Source organism: Myxocyprinus asiaticus, chromosome 14 (genome assembly GCF_019703515.2).
Source record: "Myxocyprinus asiaticus isolate MX2 ecotype Aquarium Trade chromosome 14, UBuf_Myxa_2, whole genome shotgun sequence".
Taxonomy (NCBI): domain Eukaryota; kingdom Metazoa; phylum Chordata; class Actinopteri; order Cypriniformes; family Catostomidae; genus Myxocyprinus; species Myxocyprinus asiaticus.
This window is the reverse complement of record NC_059357.1, coordinates 11,881,015-11,899,901: the sequence shown is the minus strand read 5'-3', so window position 1 is coordinate 11,899,901 and position 18,887 is coordinate 11,881,015. Positions and strand designations below refer to the sequence as shown.

The window sequence follows — 18,887 nt, the reverse complement described above, 5'->3', positions numbered from 1 at the left end:
ATGAAGAGAGGCACTGTTGACTCTTACACAAGTAAGAATCCTGTTTCAAATCCATTTATTGCATTTGGAACTGTGTTTTTGGCAGGCATTTACTCACTTCTGGTGTTTCCATGCTGGCTTTACTACAGTTATAAAAACTTAGGACACTAAAGAGACCTTTCTACTGACTCTGAAAAACACCAAAAGAAAGATGCCAAGGCTCCCTGCTCATCTGTGTGAATGTGCCTTAGGCATGCTGCATGGAGGCATGAGGACTGCAGATGTGGCCAGGGCAATAAATTGCTATGTCCGTACTGTGAGATGCCTAAGACAGCGCTACAGGGAGACAGGAAGGACAGCTGATCATCCTCGCAGTGGCAGACCACGTGTAACAACACCTGCACAGGATCAGTACATCCGAACATCACACCTGTGGGACAGGTACAGGATGGCAACAACAACTGCCCGAGTTACACCAGGAACGCACAGTCCCTCCATCAGTGCTCAGACTGTCCGCAATAGGCTGAGAGAGGCTGGACTGAGAGCTTGTAGGCCTGTTGTAAAGCAGGTCCTTACCAGACATCACCGGCAACATCGCCTATGGGCACAAACCCACCTTCGCTAGACCAGACAGGACTGGCAAAAAGTGCTCTTCACTGATGAGTCGCGGTTTGTCTCACCAGGGGTCACAGCATCATCGGACTGAGCTTGTTGTCATTGCAGGCAATCTCAATGCTGTGCGTTACAGGGAAGACATCTTCCTCCCTCATGTGGTACCCTTCCTACAGGCTCATCCTGACATGACCCTCCAGCATGACAATGCCATCAGCCATACTGCTCATTCTGTGCATGATTTCCTGCAAGACAGGAATGTCAGTGTTCTGCCATGGCCAGCGAAGAGCCCGGATCTCAGTCCCATTGAGCACGTCTGGGACCTGGGTGAGGGCTAGGGCCATTCCCCCCAGAAATGTCCAGGAACTTGCAAGTGCCTTGGTGGAAGAGTAGGGTAATATCTCACAGCAACAACTGGCAAATCTGGTGCAGTCCATTAGGAGGAGATGCACTGCAGTACTTAATGCAGCTGGTGGCCACACCAGATACTGACTGTTAATTTTGATTTTGACCCCCCCTTTGTTCAGGGACACATTATTCCATTTCTGTTAGTCACATGTCTATGAAACTTGTTCAGTTTATGTCTTAGTTGTTGAATCTTTTTATGTTCATACAAATATTTACACTTGTTAAGTTTGCTGAAAATAAAAACGTGTGAGGACGTTTCTTTTTTTGCTGAGTTTATAATAATAATGTCAAATATTTTTTGATACAAATATGTGTTTAAGACAGCAGCCTTCTGAGTACCTTTGCATAGTCACATGCAACATGGTGCACAGTCCACATTGTAAAGGTCTGTGTTCATTCCAGCTCAAAAATTTTATATATCGGCCACCATATCGGTAATCGGTGAATGTTCCCCCTCAAAAATCTGTATCGGTCTCAAAGATCCCATATCGGTCGGGCTCTAGTATTTACACTGTGCCAAAGAAATTAAAAACAGACTATATCACATGTGTTATGATTATATGTTTGACAATTAGGAAGTGATCTGATTAATGCAAATAAAAAAACTAAAGAAAGATATTTAAATAATTGGTCATTACATGAGCACATATACTACCACATTTTGGGACATTTTAAAAACTCAAAATGTTTTGAAAAAAAAAAAAAAGAACCCAGGTATACCAAATACATATAGTCACTTTGATCTAATCTTACAATCCTCACACTAAATAAAAATAAATAAGCAATGAGGCATGAATTAAAAAAACTAACTAAATAAATAAAAGACAAGGTTTAAATTTTAAACAATTTAATAAAATCAACTCTTAGAATAAAATCCAAATAAAATAATCATTAAAACTGTGCCAGGATTAAACAACATCAGTAATGACAGGGGACTGGAATGGTAATTTTACAAGTTGAATAAAAAATATATAAGGAATAATTCACCCAAAAATGAAAAGAAAAAACAAAACAAAAAACCTTCCTCACCGAGGAGAAAAGGCCTTTGCACACCAAATGCGAATTTTCGTTGCAATTAACATTGGAACACTGGATTCCTATGAAGCCATTCACACCTGGAGTGAACGTACGCGTGCCGACAAAGCAAGTTTTTTTTTTTTTTCGTTGAGTGTGTTTTTTGTTTTTTTCACCGCCCTATGATGAAATGCTTTGACCAGTAAAATATGAGCTTTGGATCTTGTGTCACTTCAGTTACCAAAAACAGCACAAAAGTTGGTCTAAAGCACAGAAAGCTGTTTGGACCATGCTAAAGTAACTCGAGGAATAATTCCTGAACCAGCAGCGAGGATGTGTGTGTAATTTGCATCAAATGCCACCAATATATATATATATATATATATATATATATATATATATATATATATATATATATATATATATATATATATATATCTCATAGGATTCTCTTAACATGTAAATGTGAGTTATCTTATTTCTCTAATAAAATATTGCGGAATGTTTGCCTTTGTATCACTTTTTTAATAAACAACTTTACGAATCTTAAGTGTTTTTCTTCACCAAATATTAATAATATTAATATTAATAGTGTGATTTGCAGTGCACTCTGTGTACACCAAAAACTTGGTGGTTTCTCCACAAAATTATGTGATTGTTACTGCTGTGCTTTTGTTAACAGTTGTTAACAGCTATACTGTCATTAACAGTAAAGTATCTAATAATGGGTCAGTCTGAAAATGGGTTTTGGGTTTGGATGTCGTCACGTTTAATTCGTAGCATGCAGGTTTGAGCAAATGTATAACAAGTAGATATACATGGCAATAAGATACAATCAGTATTGTTCCAAAAGACAGCATTTGTTTTAACATGTGACTGCATTACGCAGTGATTTCAAACAAATGTACATAGCACATACAGTATGCATGGCAGTGGCATATAATTAATATTGTTCCAAATGATAGCATGTTTTAACTGTTAAACCATTTTTTACCCTCGATTCTTTCTATTCACCCCTCAGACTGTGTATACATGATAATACTGCCAGTCAGCTTGTCCAGCAGGTGAACTGAAATAGTTTGTGAAAGTGTCTCGAATGTTTTCTTTGTCATTTCAACCACATCTGTTTTATTCTTTTGATCTGCTCGTTAGAGAAATCACTTGCTTTTCTTTCTTATTGTGATTTCATGGTTGTTTTGCAAACTTGACAAGTAGTTCTTCTCATCTGTGATGGGCGAAGGGCAGACCAGTTGAAATGTGCTTTGCGCCATCTACCGTACCGGGGTAAAACTGCTTGTCCATTAGAGACACCGATCATAAATGTGTTAACGGCAATCAGTCACCTCGTCTGCAATTCGTTTCACATTATCACATCGGCTCTGGTGTGCAAACATCTTAAAGCAGAGTCTGCTAGACCACACCGGCCACACCCCTTGCATTCCAGATTCCTGAAAGAAAAGATAGAAATGGAGCCAGACAAGACCAACTCATACTGCATGCAACCACCCTCAAACCCCACACTTTATGACACACAATGTGCACCCAAAAAATAAATAAATCTATATATATATAAGTTTGGAATAATGCACAGATTTTGCTCTTATGGAAAGAAATGGATACTTTTATTCACCAAAGTGGCATTCAACTAATCACAATGTATAGTCAGGACATTAATAATGTGAAAAATTACTATTACAATTTGAAATGATTTTTTTTTTTTCAGAACTTCTTAAACTACTTCAAAGAGTTCTCATCAAAAAATCCTCCACGTGCAGCAATGACATCTTTGTAGATCCTTGGCATTCTAGCTGTCAGTTTGTCCAGATACTCAGGTGACATTTCTCCCTATGCTTCCTGTAGCACTTGCCATAGATATCGCTGTCTTGTCGGGCACTTTTCACACACCTTACAGTCTATCTGTTCCCACAAAAGCTCAATGGGGTTAAGATCCATAACACTCTTTTCCAATTATCTGTTGTCCAAAGTCTGTGTTTCTTTGCCCACTCTAACCTTTTCTTTTTGTTTTTCTGTTTCAAAAGAGGCTTTTTCTTTGCAATTCTTCCCATAAGGCCTGTACCCCTGAGTCTTCTCTTTACTGTTGTACATTAAACTGGTGTTGAGCGGGTAGAATTCAATGAAGCTGACAGATGAGGGCATGTGAGGCATCTATTTCTCAAACTAGAGACTCTGATGTACCCTCTTGTTTAGTTGTATCTAGGCCTTCCACATCTCTTTCTGTCCTTGTTAGAGCCAGTTGTCCTTTGTCTTTGAAGACAGTAGTGTACACCTTTGTATGAAATCTTCAGTTTTGCATAGCCTTCATTCCTCAAAACAATGATTGACTGACGAGTTTCTAGAGAAAGCTGTTTCTTTTTTGCCATTTTTGACCTAATATTGACCTTAAGACATGCCAGTCTATTGCATACTGTGGCAACTCAAAAACAAACACAAAGACAATGTTAAGCTTCATTTAAGGAACCAAATAGCTTTCAACTGTGTTTGATATAATGGCAAGTGATTTTCTAGTACCAAATTAGCAATTTAGCCTGATTACTCAAGGATAAGGTGTTGGAGTGATGGCTGCTGGAAATGGCGCCTGTCTAGATTTGATCAAAAATGACTTTTTTCAAATAGTGATGGTGCTGTTTTTTTAACATCAGTAATGTCCTGACTATACTTTGTGATCAGTTGAATGCCACTTTGGTGAGTTAAAGTACCAATTTCCTTCCAGAACAGAAAAATCTGTACATTATTCCAAACTTTTGGCTGCCAGTGTGTGTGTGTGTGTGTGTGTATATATATATATATGTATATATATATATATATATATATATATATATATATATATATATATATATATATATATATATATATATATATGTGTGTGTGTTGTCGATTTAACACATTAAAAAAATCGATGCAATTAATCAGGTCCCCGGACCTTAATAAGGAATATTCCTATCACTGGAGCAATTCAAGCTTGAAGTACCACCTGTTTTCTCCAGGGTGCAGTAAGTGAAACTTCAGTTGTATAACCAATGCACAGGTTATATGGAGAACAAACCACACTCACTGACAGTTGGTCGTATCTAGAAGGAATCCCTCTTCAGTCAGTCTCATGAGATTTTACAATTCTACAGATTATACATAGCGTTTGAAGTCGCATAGCAACGATGAGCGCTAGTAAAAGATCTGTCTGTTTTGAAAATAGTCATTCTTGATGATCAATTCAAGCTCTAAAATAAATATTTCACATAACAAATTTGATAACCTCATCTCTATGTGTGCTATTGTCAGTCATGCGATATTGTAAGTCAGTGGAGAAATACATCAGTAAGCGCTGGTAATAAGAGTCTGAATGGGTGGTCTAGTGGTAACTAATTTGCCCTGTGTTCAAGAGGTTTAGGATTCTAATCCACCCATATGCAACTTTATATTTTAATTAACAAAGATTGCATCCGCATCTCAGTGGATGTATATCTTGAGTGGGGACACATTTGTTTGTATTTTTCTATGGGATTCGACTGGAAAAGAGCACGAGCTGCGGAACTCGCAGCAATGAGGAGCGCTCGCAGCCCATTCTCAATTCCTCAAGTACATCACTGAGGCACATAGGTTGCTATCTTCTTAATACTGTATAATTAACACTTATGTTGTTTATGAGCATGCCGTTGTTATTTTGCTAGCCATCTTTAACTGATCTTTAACTTTATATGTCGTTCTTTTGATAAACATAGTTAACTGATCAGAATCAGAATCAAAATCAGCTTTATTGCCAAGTACATTTACACATACAAGGAATTTGTCTTGGTGACAGGAGCTTCCAGTGTACAGCAATACAAAAACAATACAAAACAGCAGCAAGACATAGATAATAATAATTAAAAAATAAATAATAATTATACACATACGTTACATACACACACAGACACACACACACATACATACATACATACACACATATGTAGTACAAATCAAATACAAATCTGTCATCTGTTATGTACAGTGCAAAATACAAATCTGTTATGTACAGTGCAAATGTTTTTTTTGTTTTTTTCTCTCAGAGGAATGAAATGGCAGAAGAGATTGGATGTGTTGGATAAATATCAAAAAGATTAAACTGTGTATTTCACATAGTTATTGCTCAGTGGAGCAATTTACCTGTTCATGAGATGGATTGCTTGAGGGAAAAAACTGTTCCTGTGCCTGACGGTTCTGGTGCTTAGAGCTCTGAAGCGTCTGCCAGAAGGCAACAGTTCAAAAAGGTAATGGGCAGGGTGAGTGGGGTCCAGAGTGATTTTTCCAGCCTTTTTCTCACTCTGGAAGTGAATAGTTCTTGAAGGGGGGTCAGGGGGCAACCAATAATCCTCTCAGCAGTCCGCATTGTCCTTTGTAGTCTTCTGATGTCTGATTTCGTAGCTGAACCTAACCAGACAGTTATTGAAGTGCAGAGGACAGACTCAATGACTGCTGAGTAGAACTGCATCAGCAGCGCCTGTGGCAGGTTGCACTTCCTCAGCTGGCAAAGGAAGTACAACCTCTGCTGGGCCTTTTTCACAATGGAGTCAATGTGTGTCTCCCACTTCAGGTCCTGTGAGATGGTAATGCCCAGGAACCTGAATGACTCCACTGCTGCCACAGTGCTGTTTAGAATGGTGAGGAGGCTCAGTGTTGGGGTGTTCCTCCTAAAGTCCACAATGATCTCCACCGTTTTGAACGTGTTCAGCTCAAGGTTGTTTTGACTGCACTAGACAGCCAGCTGTTCAACCTCCCTTCTGTATACAGACTCATCGTCATCTCGGATGAGGCCGATGACAGTGGTGTCATCTGCAAACTTCAGGAGCTTGACAGAGGGGTCCTTGGCAATGCAGTCATTGGTGTAGAGGGAGAAGAGTAGTGGGGAGAGCACACATCCCTGGGGGGCACCAGTGCTGATTGTACAGGTGCTAGAAGTGAGTTTCCCCTGTCTCACAAGCTGCTGCCTGTCCGTCAGAAAGCTGGTAATCCACTGACAGATAGACATGGGAACAGAGAGTTGGTGTAATTTATTCTGGAGTATAGCTGGGATGATGGTGTTGAAAGCCGAACTGAACTCCACAAAATGGATCCTTGCATATATCCCTGATCTGTCCAGATGTTGCAGGATATGACACAATCCCACGTTGACTGCATCATCTACAGACCTGTTTGCTCTATAAGCAAATTGAAGGGGATGAACGTAGTTGCACATATTTAGATTATACATAACAGACTGCGCATGTGTGAAAAGTTAACGAAAGAGGGATCCCTTTTAGACACGACCCCTACAGTTAGTCTCAGCCTCAGAGAGCATGCCCACAGTCTGTGTACTAACCGTCTGACTCTTATAGCACACAAAATTGGAAACGCTTTCTGACTTCAACAGGATTTCCGAGAGCTTAGTTTGCGCTGGTCCGGGTGGAAGCGCGAGTCAAGTTCACAAGGTTCCATGTTGATACAATGAGCACTTTTGAGGACTAAATTATCACAAAATTTGTCCAGATTTGCCAAGTTAGTCACATCAACTCTTTTAAAGATATTCAACATTTGGTTTGAGGCACGTAGCAGAAAGTAAAGCAGATATCCATCAGCAGAGCTGTATATTCTGCTTTGTTTACTTAATTCAGTTAGGACAACTCTCGGGGTAGTATAACATATATTTTTATATATACAGTATATGATATGGTATGGGCTTGGTCTTGGTGGACTAGATCTTCTCCATGCATGCAGCTGCTGCTGCTGCTACTTGACATGAGTAAATATTCTGCTGCTGTTGCACGGAACCCATGCGCTACTGCTGCTGACAGAGAAGCGTGCTGCTTCTACTGAACAAACATAAAATCCCCCCGTAGAGCAGATCTAGACAAGTGGTGCTGGGGAGGTGGAGGAAGAAATGCTGCGTGTTACCATGCTGCTGCAGCCGTGCCACTATGATGCGTAGGTGGGTTATATATAATTTGAAGAGGAAAAAAGGGGTGACATATCAGCCTGCTCTGAAAGAATACTCTGTAATGAGGTTCTGTGCTGTACTTACAGTCGCTACACATTTTCCGCTATTTCCCGTGTGTTTTCTGTGCAGTCGCTCGTGGAGTCTCGCATTCCATTATGCAAATTATTTATTTTCCCATGCCAGACTTTTATTATGGTATGAGCCGTCTCCGTTGACCCCGCCCCTAAACGTCTTATGATGGCTGTGACTAGTCACTTAACATGACAGTTAGATGGCTTTTCCTGCCTAAGTGGGCGGTTCTTTGCCAATGTTAGCTGTGATAGACCCCAGACCTTTGCTGTTTATGTCAAAGGTCTGACTACGTGAGCCAGTAGACACCACAAGATACACGTTCTTGTGTTCAAACATTGATGCAGTGTAAATCTGAATGCAGGGATCTCAAGACATGTTTTTCTACGTTTCAAATTACATTTAACTTCACAAAGTGACCTAAAAACGGTATGACGCGATGCAACCAAAGTGAGATGCTCCAAAAGCGTCTGTCTGACACGTCCTTAGAAAATCCCTTATAATAAATCTTGGACTGATAGACAAATTCAGTTGCAAAATAGATTGCTACATTTTAATTTATTCATTTAGCAGATACTTTATCCAAAGTGACTTACAAAATGAGAAAGGATACAACATAAGCAATTCATAGACAGTAGCATGGAATGTTGCTCCCAGATTGCTGTGTACTTCAGGCTAATGATTGGTTTATGTTCAATAATATGGAAATAAACAATATATTGGATTCTAAAGCCACTTTTTGTACTTATCAATGCTTTAATCATCTGCCACAATAATGTAATGCATTTTAATTATCTGAATTATTATTTTTTATTATTATATATATATATATATATATATATATATATATATATATATATATATATATATATATATATATATTGTAATTATTTAAATATGTCTATTTAGAATCATTTCATCATTATATATTAAATTATTGTTATTTTAGGGGCTTTCTCCACAAATATTTATATATGCCATTAATTTTTAGTAACTAATCAGCTTACCATGTAATTAATTAGATTAAAAAATGTAATTGATTGACAGCCCTAATATATATATATATATATATATATATATATATATATATATATATATATATATATATACACAGAGAGAGAGAGAGAGAGAGAGAGGGAGAGATTAGTTTATACACACTGATGAGCCAAAACATTATGACCACCTGCCTAATATGCTTATTTTGTCCTCCATGTGCCGTCAAAACAGCGCTGACCCACCGAGGCATGGACTCTACAAGACCCCTGAAGGTGTCCTGTGGTATCTGGCAAAAAGACATTAGCAGCAGATCCTTCAAGTCCCGTAAGTTGTGAGGTTTCCGTGGATTGGACTTGTTGGTCCAGTACATCCCACAGATGCTCAGTCGGATTGAGATTTGGGGAATTTGGAGGCCAGGGCAACAATCTTCAGAATGTTCCTAAAACCATTCATGAACAGTGTTTGCAGTGTGGTAGGGTGCATTATCCTGCTGAAAGAGGCCACTGCCATCAGGGAATACCATTGCCATGAAGGGGTGTACCTGGTCTGCAACGTTGTTTAGGTAGGTGCCACATGTCAAACTGACATCCACATGAATGGCCAGACCCAGGGTTTCCCAGCAGCACAACACCTTCTACCGGCTTTTCGTCTTCCCACAGTGCATCCTGGTGCCATCACTTCCCCTGGGAAACGGCGCACATGTACATGGCCATCTATGTAATGTAAAAGAAAAAGGGACTCATTTGACCAGGCGACCTTCTTCCACTGCTCCAAGGTCCAGTTCAGATGCTCGCATGCCTATTGTAGGCACTTTCGACGTTGGACAGGTGTCATCATGGGCACTCTGACCGGTCTGTGGCTACGCAGCCGCAGTGTGCGATGCACTGTGTGTTGTAACACATTCCTCCCGTAACCATCTGTTGGGCCTCATGTGCTAAGATAGGAGACAAAGGCAGGCCTACACAGTCATAAAGCCGGACTGAGGCCTGTAAGAACACTCAAAGGCAAACGGTGCTAAAATCAAACAAAGGGAGTCCATACAGACTACAGATCCCATCAAGCCCTGCTCACTTTACACCTAGGTGTGAAATTCTGAAGGATCGAAATCTCAACTCCTATTGGATGAAACGCACTACAGAACGTGTCCCTCAACCATGTTGTCATCGAGAGTATAAAACCCCGGAGATTCCTCCTAAGCTTCGCTTCCAGTGATAGTTTTCGCCGTGTCTAGTTGCAGCCCTGCTGCTCCCATGTGTAGCCTCGCTGCCCAGGGAAGTAATGTACCTACCTGAACTTTGGCCATACAATCTCCATCTTGCTGGACAAGTTTATCGACTGCATTGTATTGATTATTAATTGATATCACTGCATCAATAAAATTTGTTATGCTTTAAAGAGAAGTGTTTTGGTATTGTTCTGCATGCACCTGTGCCAAGGGCTGGTAGGGGATGTCAGTGCTCGGATTCAAGCCTTCATTGTTTTCTTTTAGAATGTCGATGTTCTCCGGATGTCGACTTTCCTAAGAGAACGATCCTATATTGAGACTGTTATACTGTCTGGTTATTATTCCCTGATTCCAGGGTGGTGCCCCGGCAGTATTTATCCTTATTAATATTCTATTGATTTTGATAATTGATAGTTATCTTTGATGATTGTTGATTTGAAGGATTAATAAGCTAATGTTGATTCTAATCAATGTTCTGTTGATTTTGATAATTGATAGTTATCTTTGATGATTGTTGATTTGAAGGATTAATAAGCTAAAGTTGATTCTAATCAATGTTCTATTGATTTTAATGATTAATAATTATCTTTGATAATTATTAATTATTGCTAATAACCAAACCCTCTTCTGAACAAAGCCCTAACACTTCATTAACCTTTTCTGTGACTTGTGCTGCAGGTTTGTACCAGACGGGATAGCCTTTGTTGCCCGTGCGCATCGATGAGCCATGGGTGCCAAACATCCTGTCGCCTGTTTGTGGTTTATCTCTCCTCGGACCACTGTCAGTAGGAACTCATCACTGCTGACCAGGAGCACCCCACAAGCCTTGCCATTTCAGAGATGCTCTGACCAAGTCATCTGGCCATAACAATTTGGCCCTTGTCAAAGTCGCTCAGATCTTTTCTCCTGCCTATTTCTCCTGCATTCAACACGTTGACTACGAGAACTGATTGACTGCCTACCATATAATCTAACCAGACCTTGAAATGTGGCCCTGTTAGGAGATGATTAGCGTTATTCGCTTCACCTGTGAGTGGTCATAATGTTTTAGCTCATCGGTGTATACAGTATTGTAACACAGTTCTAAGTTCGTGGGCAATGGAGGAGTCAGGAGACAGCAAACAGTCAAAGGTGAGTATTGTATTACTCTCAGTGTCTCACAAAACTTAAACAAAAAGGGCTCTTAGTGGCCAAACACACAAATAGGTCAGCAGTGTCATATATAGCTTCAGGAAGAGGCTCTGGTCTAAATCTCCCACTCTGATGCTCTGGCATGCCTTTTTAGGTCTCCCTCCGCATCACTATAATCAGAGACAATTATTATAGTATATAGTTAGAGATAATTATGACCAGGTGAGGAGCCTTACCGCTTTCTCTGTCTCTCTCTCCCGCAGACTGACACATGACCACGCCCCCCATGCCATAAGTATATATAGTATATGTTTAAATATTTGAATTAAGGTATTTACACCACTTGCATGCTGTGACACACACCAAAGCACCGCATCTATCAGGAAAGTCAGTAGGAGGCAAACAAACACGTTCCAATTGGACTCAGATAGAGGAAAGAAAAATCAAAAACAACTCTGAATCAGGAACAATTATCAAACTGACATGTTAAAAGGCACAGACTTGATCACCACCAAAATCTAACGGAGAATAAAACTGGCTGGCACGCTAAAGTGTTGCTCATAAAATCACCAAAAGCCTCAATGCTACATCCAGGTGAGAAAGAAGCAATACTAGAAAATAAAAGATATGTATCAATAGAAGAACATCCACTAACAAATCATCATATATTTACAAGAAATCCATTCTGATCCGCTACACCTATAACCTATAAAAAAGCATTTGTCTTCCAATTATTCACGCCACATTATCGGGATACAACCAGGAATTGCTTGTGTACTGTATGCACAGGTGAGCCTACTTTTATCCATTCTTGCAATGGATGAAGATTTTTGCTGAGAAATGACTAGGGCTGTCCTTTTAACGTGTTAATTCAGTACGATTAATTTTTTTGTAAATAACACATTACAAAATGAACACAATAAATCATGTGTCTGGGCCGTAATATGGAATCTTCCTACAATCGCAGCAATTAAAACTTGAATTGAAAATACAATTTTTCATCACGTTTTATTTACAATATGGTGCTGCAGATGGCTGCTTCGGTGTGGAGCTCTCTAGCGTTTTTGTTACTTTTGTTTGTTTTTCATGTTTTTTGTCACTCTTTCCTGATCAGTTTCACCAGGGATGAACTGCTGAATATTCGGCAGAGCATACCTGATAATTTTTTGCTGGTGTTTGATTATTCAGACGTTTTATTAGACATTGTAATGAAGTTCAAAGAATGCATGGGCAAGGAGGAAGCTGGGACTGGCTTAACAAACACATAGACATTTATTTACACACACAATTTTCACTGTTACAAACATCGTTAATTTTTACATTCAATACATAAACACAAGCACACAAAGGTTCGTGTGTCTCTCTCTCCCCATCTGCCGCTGTCTCCTTTCCTTAAATACTCCTAAATACTAACTCCGCTACTCTGTGTTTCATGGAAACCTGGCTGAATGAAGCCATCCTGGACAGTGCACTACATCTGCAGGGCTTCCAGCTGTTCAGAGTGGATCACGTTGCAGAATCATCGGGGAAAAATGAGAGGCAATGGAACATGCCTTTACATCTACGAAAGTTGGTGAACAGATGTAACAGCGTTGAAGATATGCTGTCCTAATTTAGACGTACTCTTCATCAACTGTAAGCCTTTCTACTCGCCGCGGGAGTTTTCCTCCTTTATTCTGGTGAGTGTGTACATTCCGCCACAAGCATGCACAAACGCAGCGTTGCAACAGCTGGCTGATCACATTACAGACACAGAGCAACATCATCTGGACTCTCTTATCATTATTCTGGGAGATTTTAATAAAGCTAACCTCACCCGTGAACTGCCAAAATACAAATAACACATCCCATGCCCCACCAGAGAAAGAAATATACTGGACCACTGCTACACCACTGTAAAGGATGCATATCGCTCTGTCCCACGTGCAGCTTTAAGACTCTGATCACTGTCTGGTCTAATGGACTAATGAAGCAGAGCTGGAACTACAAGCCTGCTTTGAATGCACTGATTGGAGTGTTTTTGAAGCTGCAGCCACTGACTTGGATGAGCTCACAGATACTGTGACATCATATATCAGTTTCTGTGAGGATATGTGCATCCCTACTAGGACATTTTTATCATTAAATAACGATAAACCATGGTTTACAGGAAAACTCAGACAGCTTCGTCATGCCAAAGAGGATGCTTACAGAAGTGGGGACAAAATACTGTACAACCAGGCCAGAAACACTATGACTAAGGATATCAGAGTGGCTAAAGAAGCTACTCTGAAAAGCTGAAAAAACAGTTTTCAGCCAACAATCCTGCATCTGTGTGGAAAGGCCTGGAAAGCATTACCAAGTATAAGACACCTCCCCCTCGCTCTGTAGAGAATCAACAAATAGATTATGAACTGAGTGTGTTTTACTGCAGGTTTGAAAATCCCAGTCTCACACCCCCTCCCCCACTCTGATCTTCATTTCACACACACACCAACACCTCCTGGAACCCCCCTCCTCACCCCTCCTGCTACTCAACCTGCACTTATGGTCTGTGAGGAGGATGTGTGTTGGGTCTTCAGACACAAAAAACTAGGAAATTTTCAGGCCCAGAAGTGTCTCACCTGCCTCTCTGCGTTGACCAATTGGCCCCCATCTTCACACAGATCTTCAACAGATCACTGGAGTAGTGTGAAGTTTCCTGCTGCTTTAAATGCTCCACCATCATTCTGGTCCCCAAAAAAAACAAAAATCACAGGACTTAATGACTACAGACTTGTCGCTCTCACGTCTGTGGTCATGAAGTCATTTGAGAGACTGGTTTTGGCCTACCTGAAGGACATCACTGGAACCCTGCTAGACCCCCTTCAGTTTGCTTACCGAGCAAACAGGTCTGTGGATGAAGCTGTCAACATGCGACTGCATCATATCCTGCAACACCTTGACAAACCTGGAACTTATGCAAAGATCCTATTTGTGGACTTCAGTTCAGCCTTCAATACCATCATGCCTGATCTTCTCTCATCCAAACTCACCCAGATGTCCATGCCAACCACAGTCTGTCAGTGGATCAACAGCTTTCTGACAGATAGGCAACAGCTAGTGAGACTGGGGAAAATCACATCCGGGATCCTCACTATTTGCACTGGTGCTCCTCAGGGATGTGTTCTCTCTCCACTGCACTTCTCCCTGTACACAAATGACTGCACTGCAAAGGACCCCTCTGTCAAGCTCCTGAAATTTTCAGACGACACCACGGTCATTAGCGTCATCCGCGATGGTGACGAGTCTGCATACAGACGGGAGGTTGAACAGCTGGCTGTCTGGTGCGGTCACAACAACCTTGAGCTGAACACTCTCAAAACAGTGGATATGATAGTGGACTAAAGGAGAAATCCCCCCATTCCACCACCACCCTAAACAGCAGTGTGATAGCAGTGGAGTCATTCAGGTTCCTGGGCTCTACCATCTCTCAGGACCTGATGTGAAGAAGGCTCAGCAGAGGTTGTAATTCCTTCACCAGCTGAGGAAGTTCAACCTGCTACTGGAGCTGCTGACTCAGTTCTACTCAGCCATCATTGAGTTTGTCCTGTGCATATCTATAAATGTCTGGTTTGGTTCAGCCACCAAATCAGACAGAGGGAAACTACAACGGACAGACAGGACTGCTGAGACAATTATTGGTGCCCCTCTGCCCACCCCCCAAGACCTGTACGTCTCCAGAGTGAGGAAACGTGCAGGTAGAATCACTCTGGACCCCACACACCCTGCCCACTCCCTTTTTGAACTGTTGCCCTCTGGCCGGCGCTACAGACCACTCAGCGCCAGGACAACCAGGCAGAAGAACAGTTTTCAACCTCAGGCCATTTACTACATGAACAATTAAACTGCCTTCAGGACTCTCATAGTGTAATAATGTAAAAATATGTAATACATATATGTAAATTCACTTATATTTAATTCAATAACTGTACATACCCTACCTTGCACAAATATTACCACTTGCGCATGCACATATGCCATTCTATGTTATATATCCTATTTTTTTGTATGTCTATTTATACTTTGACCCTGTTTTATATTCTGTGTCTCACTGTAATTTTCTGTTTGCAGTTGCTTGTTTCCTTCCTATCACCAAATTCCTAAATCCTTGTGTACGTGAGCACACTTGGCATTAAAAGCTCATTCTGATTGTGATTCTGAAGTAGCAACTGTTTTCAGCAGGTGGCAGTAAGCGAAACTCCAACTGTATAGGCAATGTGCAGCTGAACAGAGAATAAAACGTCACGGTTGCTTGTGTAACCTCCGTTTCCTGATGGAGGGAATGAGACGTTGTGTCAATGTAGTGACACTAGGGGTCACTCTTCGGAGCCCGAGACACCTCTGGTCTTTGATAAAAGGCCAATGAAAATTGGTGAGTGGTATTTGCATGCCACTCCTCTGGGCATACAGGTTTAAAAGGAGCTGGTATGCAACCACTCATTCAGGTTTTATGCTGAGGAGCCGATATAAGGTCCGGCCTTTTCAGCGGGTAGTTCAGCATTGTGGCAGGAGGGACACAATGTCTTGTTCCCTCCATCAGGGAATGGAGGTTACACAAGTAACCATGATGTTCCCTATCTGTCACTCACTCGACGTTGTGTTGATGTAGTGGCACTAGGGGTTTCTATATGAAATGCCACAATTGGCTAAACTGTGTTACGTGAACTGTCGGTGTGTTGTTGGTAGACTACTGTGTGCCTCATAGCCAGCACACCAGGTCAACACGTAACCTCCCCCAACATAGTTATGAGTGTCGAACTGCCCTTTTTGGGGACAAGTCGACTACCCAAGAGATAGAGACAGGCTTAACCCAGTCGTGGCCTCTTTTCCCCTTCTCTTTTTTCCACTTCCTAAGAAAGAAGGGGGATTATCCGACTGGGCCGACAAAGAGAGGGGGGGGATATTTAAGTGGAAGGATACGTCACATAGTCCATGTGGAGAGTCTTCAAGGTAGATCCTGCCCAATGGGGGAGGAGCTACTACAAACATGGAGACTGGGGCAGAGGGGCTCTGCCCAAGGAAGACGCAGTTTGCCAACAGGGAAACAAATTAGCGGAAGATATATATCGCATGGGGTTAGCCTAACAGGGAACCACCACATGCGAAGCACCTACCCCAGAACAGGACTCTTAGTTAGCATGTGTACTGGGCCGGCAGCGAATCTCTCCGAAAACTTGACTGCCACAGGGCTCGGAGGAAGTCAACCAGGGAACAAACTTGTGAACACTACAGGGAATTAATGGTGCACGTCTTCAGCTCAAAAGGAGGTGGAAGGTGCTATGTGCAAGCGATACACCCGGCCGGCTATCCGCTTATCCGCTTGTGTTGCGTGCCCGGGATGTGAGTGGCTCGCAGCGACTTGAAGTGCTGCTGACTCCAGAGGAGGAGACGGTGGGCGAGTTGTGATATAAACAAGAGCGCAGACCGCCTTGGCGGTTGACATATGCTACCATTGCCATGTTGTCTGTCCGAACTAACATGTGCTTGCCCTGGATCAATGGCCGGAACCTCCGCAGGGCGAGCAGAATTGCCAACAACTCGAGACAGTTGATGTGCCAATGCAGTCGCGGACCCGTCCAGAGGCCTGCGGCTGCGTGCCCATTGAAAACAGTGCCCCAGCCCGTTTTGGAGGCGTCTGTTGTAACCACGACGTGCCTGGAGACCAGTTCTAGAGGAACACCTGCCCGTAGAAATGAGCGGTCGGTCCAAGGGCTGAAAAGACGGTGACAGGCCGGCTTGATGACCACGCGATGTGTCCCGTGGCGCCATGCCTATCTCGGGACTCGAGTCTGGAGCCAGTGCTGAAACGGCCTCATATGCATCAACCCGAGCGGGGTGGCCACCGCCGAGGATGCCATATGCCCCAGGAGCCTCTGAAAAAGTTTTAGTGGAACCGCTGTTTTCTGTTTGAACGCCTTCAAACAGGCCAGCACCAACTGGGCATGCTCGTTCTTAAGGCGCGCCGTCAAGGGGACTGAGTCCAACTCCAAACCGAGAAAAGAGATGCTTTGAAACGGGAGGAGCATACTCTTTTCCCAGTTGACCCGAAGCCCTAGTCGGCTGAGGTGTGAGAGCACCAGGTCCCTGTGTGCGCACAACATGTCTCGAGAGTGAGCTAGGATTAGCCAGTCATTGAGATAGTTGAGAATGCGAATGCCCACCTCCCTTAACGGGGCAAGGGCAGCCTCTGCGACCTTCGTGAAGACGCGAGGAGACAGGGACAGGCCGAAAGGGAGGACTTTGTACTGATACGCCTAACCCTCGAATGCAAACCACAAGAAGGGTCTGTGTCGAGGAAGGATTGAGACGTGGAAGTACGCATCCTTCAGGTCTACCGCCACGATCCAATCTTGATGCCAGACGCTCGCCAGAATGCGTTTTTGCATCAGTATCTTGAACGGGAGTCTGTGTAAGGCCCATTTCAGTACTCGCAGGTCCAAGATTGGCCGCAACCTACCGCCTTTTTTCGGTACGAAGAAGTAGGGGCTGTAAAACCCCTTCTTCATCTCGGCTGGAGGGACAGGTTCTATCGCACCCTTCCGTAGGAGGGTAGCGATCTCCGCGTGCAAGGTAGTGGCGTTTTCGCTCTTGACCAAGGTGAAGTGAAAACCGCTGAACCTGGGCGGGTGCCTGGAGAACTGAATCACGTAGCCAAGTCGGACGGTCCGGATCAGCCATCGTGACGGATTGGAAAGCGCGAGCCACGCGTCCAAGTTCCGCGCAAGGGGGACCAAGGGGACAATGTCGTCGGACGTACCGGCAGGTGGGGCCTTGTGGCGGGGCGGAGCTTGAGGTGCCACACCACATCGTGGCCGTGCTGAGTCTAGGGACATCCTGGCTCCTTGTGATTACCTGGCTCCTTGTGATCACCCCCGGAACAGCCTGGGACAGGGGAAGAAGAGGCCTGTCCTCGTAACACATGGAGACTGCCACATCGGGGGCGGCTGTGTGCCACAGCTGGGCGCTCAGGGGTGGAAAGGCCACCGCTGGAGCGCCAATCCTGCAAGAAAAAAACCTGTGGACGGTAGTCGTAGTGTCGACTGTGCACACCGGGTATGTGACCCAGGGAGGAAGGAAGCCGCTCTTTTGCTGAACTGTTGGGTACCGCGGCCACTTGGGCATGCGGCGAAATCAAACAAAAAGGCAGCAAAAGATTTTCCGACCGGAGTGGTCTTTTTACCAGCTCCAAGTGAGTGGGTTCCCTCGTCTCTGGGTCGCCCATCTCAGGGGCGCTTTGACGACCTCCGTGGGTTCTTAGGCGCCGGCTGTGAGACGGGTGGCATCTGCTTCCTGCGGTGGGCTCCACGCCGACTGTGACGAGCAGACGGGGTGCGGGATCTTGAGCCACGCCGGGGCAGGATGTGCCAGATTGCCTCCGTCTGCTGCTTCACCGCCGAGAACTGCTGGTCAAAGTCCTCGACGGTGTCGCCGAAAAGGCCAGTCTGGGAAATGGGGGCAGCAAGG

The 18,887-nt window shown here is 43.1% G+C and overlaps 1 long non-coding RNA gene across 1 annotated transcript in view; it reads right to left on the bottom strand.

Annotated features, from left to right (window-relative positions):
- Positions 1-2,463: 2,463 nt before the first annotated feature.
- Positions 2,464-18,887, bottom strand: part of LOC127451602 (uncharacterized) — a 43,492-nt gene continuing 27,068 nt past the window's right edge. The window contains exon 4 of the long non-coding RNA XR_007899116.1: positions 2,464-3,461. This is a non-coding gene — a long non-coding RNA (uncharacterized LOC127451602). The remainder of the gene's footprint in view (positions 3,462-18,887) is intronic.